The sequence below is a fragment of the Mus caroli genome, unplaced genomic scaffold (genome assembly GCF_978045245.1).
Source record: "Mus caroli unplaced genomic scaffold, Mus_caroli_1 scaffold_8, whole genome shotgun sequence".
NCBI lineage: Eukaryota > Metazoa > Chordata > Mammalia > Rodentia > Muridae > Mus > Mus caroli.
Window position 1 is genome coordinate 134,857,073 of NW_028227263.1, and position 13,942 is coordinate 134,871,014.

General features: G+C 39.8%; 1 pseudogene; it reads left to right on the forward strand.

Moving 5' to 3' along the window:
• Positions 1-8,743: 8,743 nt before the first annotated feature.
• Positions 8,744-11,483, forward strand: LOC147003620 (kinesin-like protein KIF11 pseudogene; annotated as a pseudogene).
• Positions 11,484-13,942: the final 2,459 nt, after the last annotated feature.

Here is a 13,942-nt window from a genome sequence, read left to right on the forward strand (position 1 = left end):
AACTTGGGGATACAAGTTAGTTGAGAATTCTACCCTCCTATAGAGTCAATCTTCTCCTCAGATTCTTTCAGCTTTTTCCCAATTCAACCACAAGTGTCAGCAGCTTTTGTCAATTATTGGGCATAAATATCTGCACCTGACTCTTTCAAGTGCTTTTTGGGTCTTTCCAGGTGCAGTCATGACAGGCCCCCTTTCGTAGGTACACCATTGCCTTAGTAATAGTGGCAGACTCTGGTGCCTCCCCTGGAGCTGAATTCCAATTTGGTCCTGTCACTGGACCTCCTTCTCCTTAGGATCTTTTCCATTTTTTTGTCCCTGCAGTTCTTTCAGACAGGAACAATTCTGGGTCAGAGATTTTTGCTGTGGGATCGTAATCCCATCCCTCACTTGATGTCCTATCTTTCTGCTTGAAGTGGGCTTTACAAATTCCCTCACCTCACTGTAGGGCATTTCATCTCAGGTTCCTCCCTTTGAGACCTGAGAGTCTCACCCCCCTCCCCAAAGGACTTGGCTACTTTCTGGGGTGTCCCCCTACTTCCTACTTCCCAGAGTTGCCTGTTTCCATTATTTTGTTGGCCCTCGGGGCTTCTTTCTTATTCCCCCCACCCAATACCTGATCATGTCCCCATCTACCTCTTTCTGTCCCCTTTCCCACACAGGTCCCTCTGTCCCAGGTCCCTTTGTCCTAGCTCCTGTGATTGCTTTCTTTTACCTCCCAAGTGGTATTGAATTATCCTCACTTTAGACCTTTGGGTTGCTAAATTTTGCTTTCTGTAGATTGTATCCTGGGCATTCTATATTTTTGGTTAATATCCACTTATTAGTGAGTACATACAATGCATATCCTTTTGGTTTTGAATTATGGCTTTCAGGATGATACTTTTTATTTCTCCCCTTTAGCCTGCAAACTCAGTATATTCTTGTTCTTAATATCTGAGTAGTATTTCATTGTGTAAACGAACCATATTTTCTATATCTATTCTTCTTTTGTTGGATATCCAGGTTGTTTCCACCATCTGGCTATCATAAATAAGGAAACCATGAACATAGTGCAACATGTGTCTCTGTGGCATAGTGTGGCATCTTCTTGGTGTAAGCCCAAGAGTGCTATAGCTTGTCTACATGTAGATCTATTTCTAATTTTTTGAGGAATCTCCAGATTGATTTGCAGAGTGGTTGTACCAGTTTGCAATCCCACTTGCAAATAATGAGTCTTCCTTTCTCTTCTCATCTTGTCAAACATGTGTGGTAACCTGAGGTTTTCATCTTACCCATTCTGGGTATTGTAAGGTAGAATCTCAAGATCTATATAATTTTCATTTCCCTGATCACTGATGACTTTGAACATTTCTTCAAGTGATTCTGAGCCATTTCAGATTCCTCTGTTGTGAATTCTCATTTTCGTTCTATATCCCATTTTTTATTTTTTATTTTTTTGTGGTTGGCTTCTTGAGTTCTTTATATATTTTGGATATTATCTCCCTGGGATGTAGGGTTAGTGAAGATTTTTTTCCCAGTCTATACGTGTCCGATTTTACCTATTGTCTATGTCCTTTGACTTATAGAAGCTTTCCTGTTTGAAGAGATCCCATTTTGGATTTCTGTTTAGAAAATTTCCTCCTGTGACAATGAGTTCAAGGCTCTTTCTCACTTTCTTTTCTATTAGATTAGATTTCTTGTGTCTGGTGTTATGTTTAGGTCCTTCATCCACTTAGAATTGAGCTTTGTGTACTGTGTCTAATATGTCTCTATATTCATTATTAAGTGTACAGACTGCTAGTTACACCAGGACCATTTATAGAAGGTGATTTCTTTTTTCCATTGTATATTTTTGGTTTCTTTCTCAAAGATCAAGTGTCCATAAGGATGTGGCTTTATTCTGCATCTTCAATTCTATTTCATTTTTCAACATGGCTATCTCTGTCCCAACACCATACAGTTGTTTTTATCACTATTTCAGTGTAGTCTAGCTTGAGGTCAAGGGTGTTGATTCCCCCAGAAGTTCTTTAATTTCTTTTTTTTTTTTCCCGAGACTGGGTTTCTCTCTATGTCCCTGGTTATCCTGGAACTCACATTTTATACCAGGCTGAGCTTGAACTCAGAAATTAGCCTGCCTCTGCCTCCTGATTGCTGGGATTAAAGGCATGTGCTACCATGCCCGGATTTCTTTAATTTCTAAGAAGTATTTTTGTAGCCTGGCTTGGTGGCACACACCATTAATTTCAGCACTTGGGAGGCAGAGGCAGGCAGATTTCTAAGTTTGAGGCCAGCCTGGTCTACAGAGTGAGTTCCAGGACAGCCAGGGCTACAAAAGGCACCCTGTCTTGAAAAAACAAACAAACAAAAAAGAATTATTTTTGCTATTGTAGATTTTTGGCTTTCCAGATGAATTTGAGAATTTCTCTTTAGATGTTTTGGAAGAATTGTGTCAGGATTTTTTGGGAGGTTGCATTGAATCTGTAGATTGCTTTTAGTAGGATGACCAGTTTTACTATATTAATTCTGCCAATGTGTGAGCATGGGAGAACTCTCATTTTTTGAGATCTTTTTCGATTTCTTTCTTGAGAGACTTGATGTCATTTTCATATAGATCTTGCATTTGTTTGGTTAGAGTTACCCTAAGATTTTATATTATTTGTGGCTAGTGTGAAGGGTGTTGTTTCCTAAATACTTTCTCAGCCTGTTTATCATTGGTATAAGGAAAGCTAATGATTTATTTGAGTTAATTTCACGTTCAGTCCCTTTGCTGTTTATCAGATGTAGTAGTTCTCTGATAGTATTTTTGGGGTCACTCATGGACACACTTATATAGTCTACAATCAGTGATACCTTTAATTCTTCTTTGCCATCCCCTTGATCCCTTTATATTGTCTTAATGCTCTAGTTAGAATTTGAGTACTATATTGAATATATATGGGAAGAGTGTGCATCCTTGTCTTGTCCCTGATTTAAGTGATTGTTTCAAATATCTCTACATTTAATTTGCTATTGGATGTTCATTTGCAGTAATTTGCTTCTAGGATGTTTAGGAATGGGCCTTGATTTCCTGATCTCTCCAATATATCAATCCTTGATTGACTTAAATTCTGTATTAGAGCCACCCTGAAAGGCAAAGGAAGGTGGTTTTTCTGGATCCACATGCCCAAATTTAAATTTCTTCTCTGAAATGCCAACTTTAAAATTCTTCTCAGGAAAGTTACTTTTGAATTCTGTTCCCACTTGACTTCCTGCAGATTCATTTGACTGTGACTTTGAGCCCACTGTAAAAGCTGAATGAGCTTAATGTGGCTTAAGAGATGGCTTGGAGGCTTCACAAGCCACACATTTTAGGGAAGAGCTCTCATTTTGTACAGAATAAACAGCACACTTCCACTCTTCTTTCTTTTTGGTGAATAAGCCTTCAAATCCATTGTTTGGAGACCTGCTTGTCTCTGAAGAGGCAGGAGCCTCTTTTATTAGATATTTTCTTAATTTACATTTCAAATGCCTTCCCAAAAGTCCCCTCTAACCTTCCACCACCCTGCTCCCCAACCTATCCACTACCACTCCCTTGTCCTGGAGCATATAATCTTCTCAATACCAATGGCCTCTTGTCCCATTGGTAGCTAATTAGGCCATTCTCTACGACATACCCAACTAGAGACACAAGCTCTGGGGGCTACTGGTGAGTTCATATTGTTGTTCGAACTATAGTGTTGCAGACCCTTTAGCTCCTTGGGTACTTTCTCTAGCTCCTTCATTGGGGGCCCTGTATCCTATCCAATAAATGAGTGTGAGCATCTGCTTCTGTATTTGTCAGGCACTGGCATAGCATCACAAGAGACAGGGTCCTGTCAGCAAAATATTGCTGCCATATGCAATAGTGTCTGGGTTTGGTGGTTGATTATGGGATGGATCCCCGGTCAGGGCAGACTCTGCATGGTCCTTCCGTCCATCTCAGCTCTGAACTTTGTCTCTGTAACTCCTTCCATTTGTATTTTGTTCCCCATTCTAAGAAGGAACGAAGTATCCACACTTTGTTCTTCCTTCTTCTTGAGTTTCATGTGTTTTGCAAATTGTCCCTTGTGTGGTCTAAGTTCCTAGGCTAATATGCATTTATCAGTGAGTGCATATTGTGTGAGTTCTTTTGTGATTGGGTTACCTCACTCAGGATGATATGCGCCAGACCCATCCATTTGCCAAAGAATTTCCTAAATTCATTGTTTTTAGTAGCTGAGCAGTACTCAATTGTGTATATGTACCACATTTTCAGTATTCATTCCTCTGTTGATGGATCTCTTGCTTCTTTCCACCTCCTGGCTATTATAAATAAGGCTGCTAGAAACATACTGGAGCATGTGTCCTTATTACCAGTTGGAACACCATTTGGGTACATGGCCAGGAGAGGTATTTCTGGATCTTCAGGTATTACTATATCCAATTTTCTAAGGAACCGCCAAACTGATTTCAAGATTGGTTGTACAAGCTTACAATCCCACCAGCAATGGAGGAGTGTTCCTCTTTCTCTACATTCTCGCCAGCATCTGCTGTCACCTAAATTTTGATCTTAGCCATTCTGACAGGCGTGGGGTAGAATCTCAGGGTTGTCTTGATATGCATATCTCTAATGATTAAGGATGTTGAACATTTTTTTCAGGTACGTCTCAGGCAATCGGTATTCCTCAGTTGAGAATTCTTTGTTTAGCTCTCTGCCCCATTTTTAAATGGGGTTATTTGATATTTTGGGAGTTCAGCTTCTTCAGTTCTTTGTATATATTGGATATTGGATAATCCTATCGGATTTGGGATTAGTAAAAATCCTTTCCCAAGATGTTGGTGGCCTTTTTGTCTTATTGGCAGTGTCTTTTCATTACAGAAGCTTTGCAATTTTATCAGATCCCATTTGTCAATTTTCGATCATACTGCACCAGCCACAGCTGTTCTTCTGTTCAGGAATTTTTTATTCTGTACCAATATCTTCATGGTTTTCCTCCCACTTTGTCCTCTATAAGTTTCCCTGTCTCTAGTTTTAGGTGGAGTTTCTTGATCCACTTAGACTTGAGCTTTGTGCAAGGAGATGAGAATGGGTCATTTCACATTCTGCAACATGATAACAGTCAGTTAAGCCAGCACAATTCATTGAAAATAATGTATTTTTCCAATCGATTGTTTTAGCTCCTTTATCAAAGATCAAGTGACCATAGGTGTGTGGGTTCATTTCTTCATCTTCAATTCTATTCCATTGATCTACCTATCTGTCACTATACAAGTACCATGCAGTTTTACCACAGTTGCTCTGTAGGACAGCTTGAGGTCAGGCATGGTGATTCCACCAGAGGTTCTTTTATTGTTGAGAATAGTTTTTGTTATCCTAGGGTTTTTGTTATTCTAGATGAATTTGCAAATTGCCCTTTCTAACTCTGTGAAGAATTGAGTTGGAATTTTGAAGGGGATTGCATTGAATCTGTACATTGCTTTTGGCAAGATAGCCATATTTACTATATTGATCACTCCAATCCATGAGCAAGGGAGCTCTTTCCATCTTCTGAGATCTTCTACGATTTCTATCTATAGAGACTTGAAGTTCTTATCATACAGATATTTCACATCCTTATTTAGCGTCACACCAAGGTATTTTATATTTTTTGTGACTAATGTGAAGGGTGTTGTTTCCCTAATTTCCTTCTCAGCCTGTTTATCCTTTGTGTAGAGAAAGGCCACTGATTTGTTTGAGTTAATTTTATATCCAGCAACTTCACTGAAGCTGTGTATCAGGTTAAGGTGTTCTCTGGTGGAATTTTTAGGGTCACTTGTATATACTATCATATCATCTGCAATAGTGATATTTTGACTTCTTCTTTTCCAATTAGTATCAATTTGGTGCCCTTCTGTTGTCTAATTGCTCTGGCTAGGCTTTCAGTACTACATTGAATAGGTAGGGAGAAAGTAGGCCGCCTAGTCTACTCCCTGATTGTAGTGGGATTGCTTCAAGTTTCTTTCCATTTAGTTTTATGGTGACTACTGGTTTGCTGTATATTGCTTTTATTATTGTTAGATATGGGTCTTGAATTCCTGAACTTTCCTAGAGTTTTATCATGGATGGGTGTTGGATTATGTCAAATGCTTTCTCAGCATCTAACAAGATGTTCATGTGGTTTTTGTTTTGAGTTTGTTTATATAGTGGATTATATTGATGGATTTCCTTATAGTAAACCATCCCTGCATCCCTGGGATGAAGCCTACTTGATCATGAGGGATCATCATTTTGATGTGTTCTTGGATTCAGTTTGTGACGATTTTATTGAGAATTTTTTATTTTTTTTATTTTTATTAGATATTTTCTTTATTTACATTTCAAATGCTATCCTGAAAGTGGCCTATACCCTCCCCCTGCCCTGCTCCCCTACACACACACTTCCACTTCTTGGTCCTGGCATTCCCCTGTATTGGGGCATGTAAAGTGTGCAAGATCAAGGGGCCTGTCTTCCCAATGATGACCGACTAAGACACCTTCTGCTACATATGCAGCTAGAGACAAGAGCTCTGGGGGTGTTGGTTAGTTCATATTGTTGTTCCACCCAAAGGGTTAGTTAGAGATTGTTCAACACTAAATATAAGAAACATCCTATTATGTAAGCACCATGGTCAGTTCATTAATTGTTGGTTTAATGGACACAATTTCAGTTTCTCTGTCACTGCCTTTCTGTCTGTCTATCTGTCTCTCTTCCCCCCTCTCTCTTACTGTGTGTGTTTGTCTTTGTATGTTTCTGGGTATGGTTTATTTAATTCTCTATTTAGCTATATTTATAAAAAAAAAGCAAACACACCTAAGAGCAGTAAATGGAAGAAAATGGAAAACCTCAGGGCTGGAATCAACAAATAAGAAAGTAAGGGAAAGATACAAAGAATCAACAAAACTGGGACATGGTTCTGGGAGAAAATCACAGATAAATACACCTTTTGACAAAACCGACTAAAGAGCACAGAGACTGTATCCAAGTTAAGAAAATCATAAAGGTGAGACATTGCAGAAACTGAGGAAATTCAATGAATCATGAGATCTTGCTAATGAAAGAGGAAAATTACTGACCACCAGAACTCTCACCCCAGAGTACATTCTGAACTCTCACACCAGAGTCAGACCCCCTCTCAAATGAAAACTGTTCCGGGGACATTTCTGAGATAAGGGTTTCCTGGAACGAACCCAGTCCAACCCCTCCCAACTAAGGACTGTGCCAGGGACATTTTTGAGATAAGGGTGTGAGTAAAAACCTCAGTTCCAATGAATCAAGTACATGGCCAAAGTGTGGGACGCGGTTGCAAAAGCACTTTGAAAAAAACCCTTGGCTGAATCTCTTAGTGACGTAAAACCTGTATTTTCCCTGCCCTGCTCCCCCCCTTGCCTCCTTCCTATAAAAGCTTGTGAAAAGTTTGGGCTAATTGTCGAATCCCCTCTACACCATGCGGGGTGTGTGGGTTTCGACCCCAGAGCTCTAGTTCATGTATTTGCTTGCTGTTGCTTTATAGGGCTCTGGTTTATGTGCTTTTATGTGCTTTCTTGTCGTTGCTGTATTAAATCTTACTCTCTATACATCTTAAGTACCGGTCTCAGTGTCTTCTTGGGTGCGCGGCTGACCCGAGGCTTGAGTAAGTGCCTCCCTTTGGGAGTTTTGGAGTCTTTCACTACTAAGGCCTATATGCAGCAAAACTGGAAAATCTAGAAGAAATGGGATCATTTTCTAGACTGGCACAACCTACCAATGTTAATCAACATCAAGTAAACTATCTAAACAGCTCCACAAGACCTGAGGAAACAGAAGTAGAAATTCAAAGCCTGTCAGCTAAAGAAATCCCAGGACCAGATGGTTTTATTGCTGAATTCTACCAGACCTTCAAAAAAGAACGAATACCAATACTCCTCAAACTATTCCACAAAACAGAAACAGAAAGAAAGATCACTACCTAATTCATTGCATGAAGCCACAGTTACTGTGATACCTAAATGATACAAAGACCCAACAAACAAAGAAACTTCAGAGCGACTTTTTTTAGGAATAGCAATGCAAAACTACTCAATAAAATTCTCTCAGAACAAATTTAAGAACGCATTAAAAACATAATTCACTGTGGTCAATTTTTTTTAGATGTGGTCATATTTTTAGATGCCTTAAAAGCAATTGAAAATATGCAACACCTTTTCCTGTTATAAGTCATACAGAAATTAGGAATTCATTGCACACAACTAAACATAAAGCAATCATAAAGAAACCAACAGCCAACATAAAATTAAATACACACATGAAACAATCCCACTAAAATCAGGGACAATCAAGGCTACCCAAACTCTGCCTATCTATTCAATATACCATCCACAGTTCTTGCTAGAGAAGTTAGAGAACAATAAGAGGTAAAGGGGATATATATTGGAAAGGAATAAGGCAAAATATCATTATTTTCAGATGATATGATATGATAGGATGCAAAAGCAACCCCCAAAGTTATACCAAAGAACACCTACAGATGAAAAATTATTTCAGGAAAGTGGCTCATTATAAAATTAACTCAAGGTTGCTGATTTCCGAGCAGAGGAGGTTCGTCCTGTCCGGCTTTTGCGGGGCGGTGGCCACGGCCAAGAGGCCTGCGTGGACCTCGGGGACGCCGAGCTGCGAGTCTTGGTCCTCGTGGCCTTGGCAGCACCGGGGTGAGGAGAGGCGACTCCCGGTTCTCACTGTGTCGGAGTCTCCGCTAGGCCGGCAGGTTTTGGCTCGACCGTCATGGCGTCCCAGCCGAGTTCTTTGAAGAAGAAAGAGGAAAAGGGCAGGAACATCCAGGTGGTGGTGAGATGCAGACCATTTAATCTGGCAGAGCGGAAAGCTAATGCCCACTCAGTAGTGGAATGTGACCATGCACGGAAAGAAGTCAGTGTACGGACTGCAGGGTTGACGGACAAGACCTCAAAGAAGACATACACGTTTGATATGGTGTTTGGAGCATCTACAAAACAAATTGATGTTTACCGAAGTGTTGTTTGTCCAATTCTAGATGAAGTTATTATGGGCTATAATTGCACCATCTTTGCATATGGTCAGACTGGCACTGGAAAAACTTTTACAATGGAAGGTGAAAGGTCACCTAATGAAGTATATACCTGGGAGGAGGATCCTCTGGCTGGTATAATTCCACGCACTCTTCATCAAATTTTTGAGAAACTTTCTGATAATGGCACTGAGTTTTCAGTTAAAGTGTCCCTGTTGGAAATCTATAATGAGGAGCTTTTTGATCTTCTTAGTCCATCTTCTGATGTTTCTGAAAGGCTGCAGATGTTTGATGATCCCCGGAACAAGAGAGGAGTGATAATCAAAGGCTTAGAGGAAATCACAGTACACAATAAAGATGAAGTCTACCAAATCTTAGAGAAGGGAGCAGCAAAAAGGACAACTGCAGCAACCTTGATGAATGCTTACTCTAGTCGTTCACACTCAGTTTTCTCTGTTACGATACACATGAAAGAAACAACAATTGATGGAGAAGAGCTTGTTAAAATAGGAAAGTTGAATTTGGTTGATCTCGCAGGAAGTGAAAATATTGGGCGTTCTGGAGCTGTTGACAAGAGGGCCCGGGAAGCTGGAAATATCAACCAATCCCTCTTGACTCTGGGAAGAGTTATTACTTGACCAGTGTAAATCTGACCTGCAAACCAAGACACAGGAACTTGAAACCACTCAGAAACATTTGCAAGAAACAAAATTACAACTTGTTAAAGAGGAATACGTCTCTTCAGCCTTGGAAAGAACCGAGAAGACGCTACATGACACTGCCAGCAAGTTGCTTAACACAGTTAAAGAAACCACCAGGGCTGTATCTGGCCTACATTCTAAACTGGACCGCAAGAGAGCAATTGATGAACACAATGCTGAAGCTCAGGAGAGCTTTGGCAAAAACCTCAACAGTCTGTTTAATAATATGGAAGAATTGATTAAGGATGGCAGTGAGAAACAAAAGGCCATGCTAGACGTTCATAAGACACTGTTTGGTAACCTGATGTCTTCTAGTGTCTCTGCATTAGACACCATTACCACGACAGCACTTGAATCTCTCATGTCTATTCCAGAAAATGTGTCAGCTCGTGTTTCTCAGAATTCTGATATGATATTGGAAGAGCAATCGTTAGCAGCACAAAGTAAAAGTGTTCTGCAAGGATTGATTGATGAACTTGTGACCGACCTTTTCACTTCCCTGAAGACCATCGTAGCCCCTGGTGTGGTTTCCATCTTGAACATAAATAGGCAGCTACAGCATATTTTCAGGGCTTCATCGACAGTGGCTGAAAAGGTAGAAGATCAAAAAAGAGAAATAGACAGTTTTCTCAGCATATTATGTAACAATTTACATGAACTCCGAGAAAACACAGTTTCTTCCTTGGTTGAATCACAAAAGCTTTGTGGAAACCTAACTGAAGACCTGAAGACAATAAAGGAAACCCATTCACAGGAACTTTGCCAGTTAAGCAGTAGTTGGGCAGAGAGGTTCTGTGCTTTGGAGAAGAAGTATGAAAACATCCAGAAACCACTGAACAGTATTCAAGAAAATACAGAGCGGAGGTCTACTGATATAATCAATAAAACAACAGTTCACAGTAAGAAACTTCTTGCTGAATCTGATGGATTATTACAAGAACTCAGACACTTTAATCAAGAAGGCACACAGTTGGTTGAAGAGTCTGTAGGACACTGCAGTTCACTCAACAGCAACCTGGAGATTGTATCCCAAGAGATCACCCAGAAGTGTGGGACCCTGAACACAAGCACAGTTCATTTCTCTGATCAGTGGGCATCCTGCCTAAGCAAGAGAAAGGAAGAACTTGAGAATTTAATGGAGTTTGTAAATGGATGTTGTAAAGCTTCAAGTTCGGAGATCACTAAGAAAGTAAGAGAACAGAGCACAGCTGTTGAGAACCAGCACAGCTCCTTTGTTGCTCAGATGACTTCTGATGAAGAAAAATGTAAAGCAGGAAGCCTGGAGCTTGATAAAACTATAAAGACTGGGTTAACAAAGCTGAATTGCTTTCTGAAACAGGATCTCAAACTAGATATCCCAACAGGTATGACACCAGAGAGGAAAAAATATTTATATCCAACAACACTTGTGAGAACTGAACCACGAGAGCAGCTGCTTGATCAGCTGCAAAAGAAACAGCCACTAATGATGCTAAACAGCTCAGAAACCAGCAAGGAGACCAGTCAGGACATGGATGAAGAGAGGGAGGCTCTGGAGCAGTGCACTGAGGAACCTGTAAGTCCAGAGACAACTGAACACACCAGTGCGGATTGCTCTTCCAGCAGAGGGCTTCCTTTTTTCCAGCGTAAAAAGCCACATGGAAAAGACAAAGAAAACAGAGGCCTTAACCCGGTGGAGAAGTATAAAGTGGAAGAGGCCTCGGATCTCTCCATCTCCAAGAGTAGACTGCCCCTGCACACCTCCATAAACCTCTAGCTGATCTGAGGCTTAGGATGTCATCTTTAAAATACAACCTGAAACTCCACAGTCTGAAGATATGTACAGATGAAAAGGGGACTGCTGTATGAGGGCCCCACAGTAACTGTAGTTGAACTGAAAGTTTTTTTTATAATCCCTGTAGTCCAAGGATGTAGTAAGCTGGGTGCCATTTGGGATTTACATTGAATATGTGTGTGTGTTTCTAGCTTTTTATATAAAGAAGCTCTTCTGTAACAAGTAAGTATTTTTCTTGTATATAATTAAATACCAAATATATGGAAATCGTTGTTCCAGGTTTAGACTTGTATTGGTGAATGCCATCTCCTTTGCTGTCTGGCTAAGGCTATTTCCCTATCTCCAACCAGCCTTTTCTAGTTTGTCTTCGGCTCATGTCTCCCTTTTCCTGTCCCTTAACCATTTGTAGCCTACAGAAAGGTTTCTTTAGTATGAGAAACCCAGGGTTTTACCTGGAACTCTTCTATCTCACTGATTACCTTTACAATCACTGTCAGAACACCTGACCCTGGAAGGACCCTTCCTTCCCAGCTCTTCATTTGTTCCTCGCACACATCTCATTCCTTCCTGAGGTCTGACACATCACCAGCCTCCCTGTAGTGTCAGCTCCTACTACAGGAGACCTGTCTAAAGCTCTAACTCATCCTTGAGGCCCCGCTCTAAGGCCTTTAAGTCTCTTAGAAATGACAAGATTGTTTTCAAACTACCAATTATGATGATAACTTCTATTTTGTTTATCTTTTAAAACTTTATTCCTTGTATATAATAAAAATGTATATATACATTCCCTCTGTTGAAATATTAACCCTTGCTCTTTCGCTTTGATAAGCCTGTTTCTGGAAGTTGGCCATTTTAAGATGAACCAGAGCACCTACCTAAAAGTGTAAGCAGAGAGTAAGTGTGGTCACGTCAAGTTCATGTATACGGTTCAGAGAAATGTGACTTGTTATGGTTTTGGCACAGTCTCACTATGGAGCTCAGGCTGGCTTTGGACTCACTATGCAGCAGGACAGTCATCCTTCCAAGGCCTGGGGCTACAGACATCATCACTATGCCTGCTTTAGAAATAGAACTTTGGCCAGGCGTGGTGGCACACGCCTTTAATCCCAGCACTCGGGAGGCAGAGGCAGGGGGATTTCTGAGTTCCAGGCCAACCTGGTCTACAAAGTGAGTTCCAGGACAGCCAGGGCTACAGAGAAACCCTATTTCAAAAAAACCAAAAGAAATAGAACTTTGTAACAAAGAGCTAGTAGAAAATTAGAAAAAAACGCTACTTTAAGAAATTTATTTTCTTGTATCATTTCTCCAACTCCTTGTAGAAATAGAAATGATATTTTAATAAAAATAATGCATAAATTTCTCTACAAACAGATGTCAACCTAATCTGTGGATATTATCTAATTTGCTTTTGGTAAATCTCTAATTGGTAATTGTTTTTGAATTTTTTAAATTAAATTATTTTAATTTTTGTTCAAAAAAAAAAATAAAAATAAAATTAACTCAAATAAATCAGTAGTCTTCCTTGATACAAATAATAAATGTGCTGAGAAAGAACTTAGGGAATCTACATCCCTTCAGAATAGCCACAAGTAATATAAAACATCTAAGTGTAACTCTAACCATGCAAGTGAAAGATCTATATGACAAGAACTACACATCCCTGAAGAAAGAAACTGAAGATCTCAGAAGATTGAATGATCTACCGTGCTCAGGTATAGGGAGGATTAACATGGTGAACAAAGCCAACAGCAATCTACAGATTCAAAGTAATCCATATCAAAATTCGAACATAATTCTTAACAAACATGAAGAGAACAACTTTCAACAATATGGCAAATCAAAAAACCTGAGGTACCCAAACGTTATCTCAATGATAAAAGAACGTCTATGGAAACCATCATCCCCGACCTCAGACTGTACTACAGAGCAGTAGTGATAAAAACTTCATGGTATTGGTATAGACAAAGACCTGTTGATGAATCAAATACAATGAAGGTCTTGAAATACACCTACACTGCTGTGCATACTTGATCTTTGACAAAGAACCTGAGGACATACAGTGGGAAAATAGGAAGCATCTTCAACAAGTGATGCTGGCCTAATTGGAGTTCTGCCTGTACCTGAGTGCAAACTGATCCATATTTGTACATCTTATCTTATTTATCATCTTATACAAACCACGAGTCCAAATGGATTAGGGACTTCAACATAAAACCAGATACACTGAATCCAATAAAAGAGAAAATGGAAAATAGCCTTGAACTCTGTGGCACAGGGGAAATTTTCCTGAAAAGAACACCAATGTCTCAGACTTTAATATCAAAAATGACAGATGGAATCTCATGAAATTTAAAAGCTTCTGTAAGGTAAAAAACATTGCCAATAGGACATCTTCACTAACCCTACATCTGTTAGAGGGCCAATATTCAAAATATATAAAGAATTCTAGAAG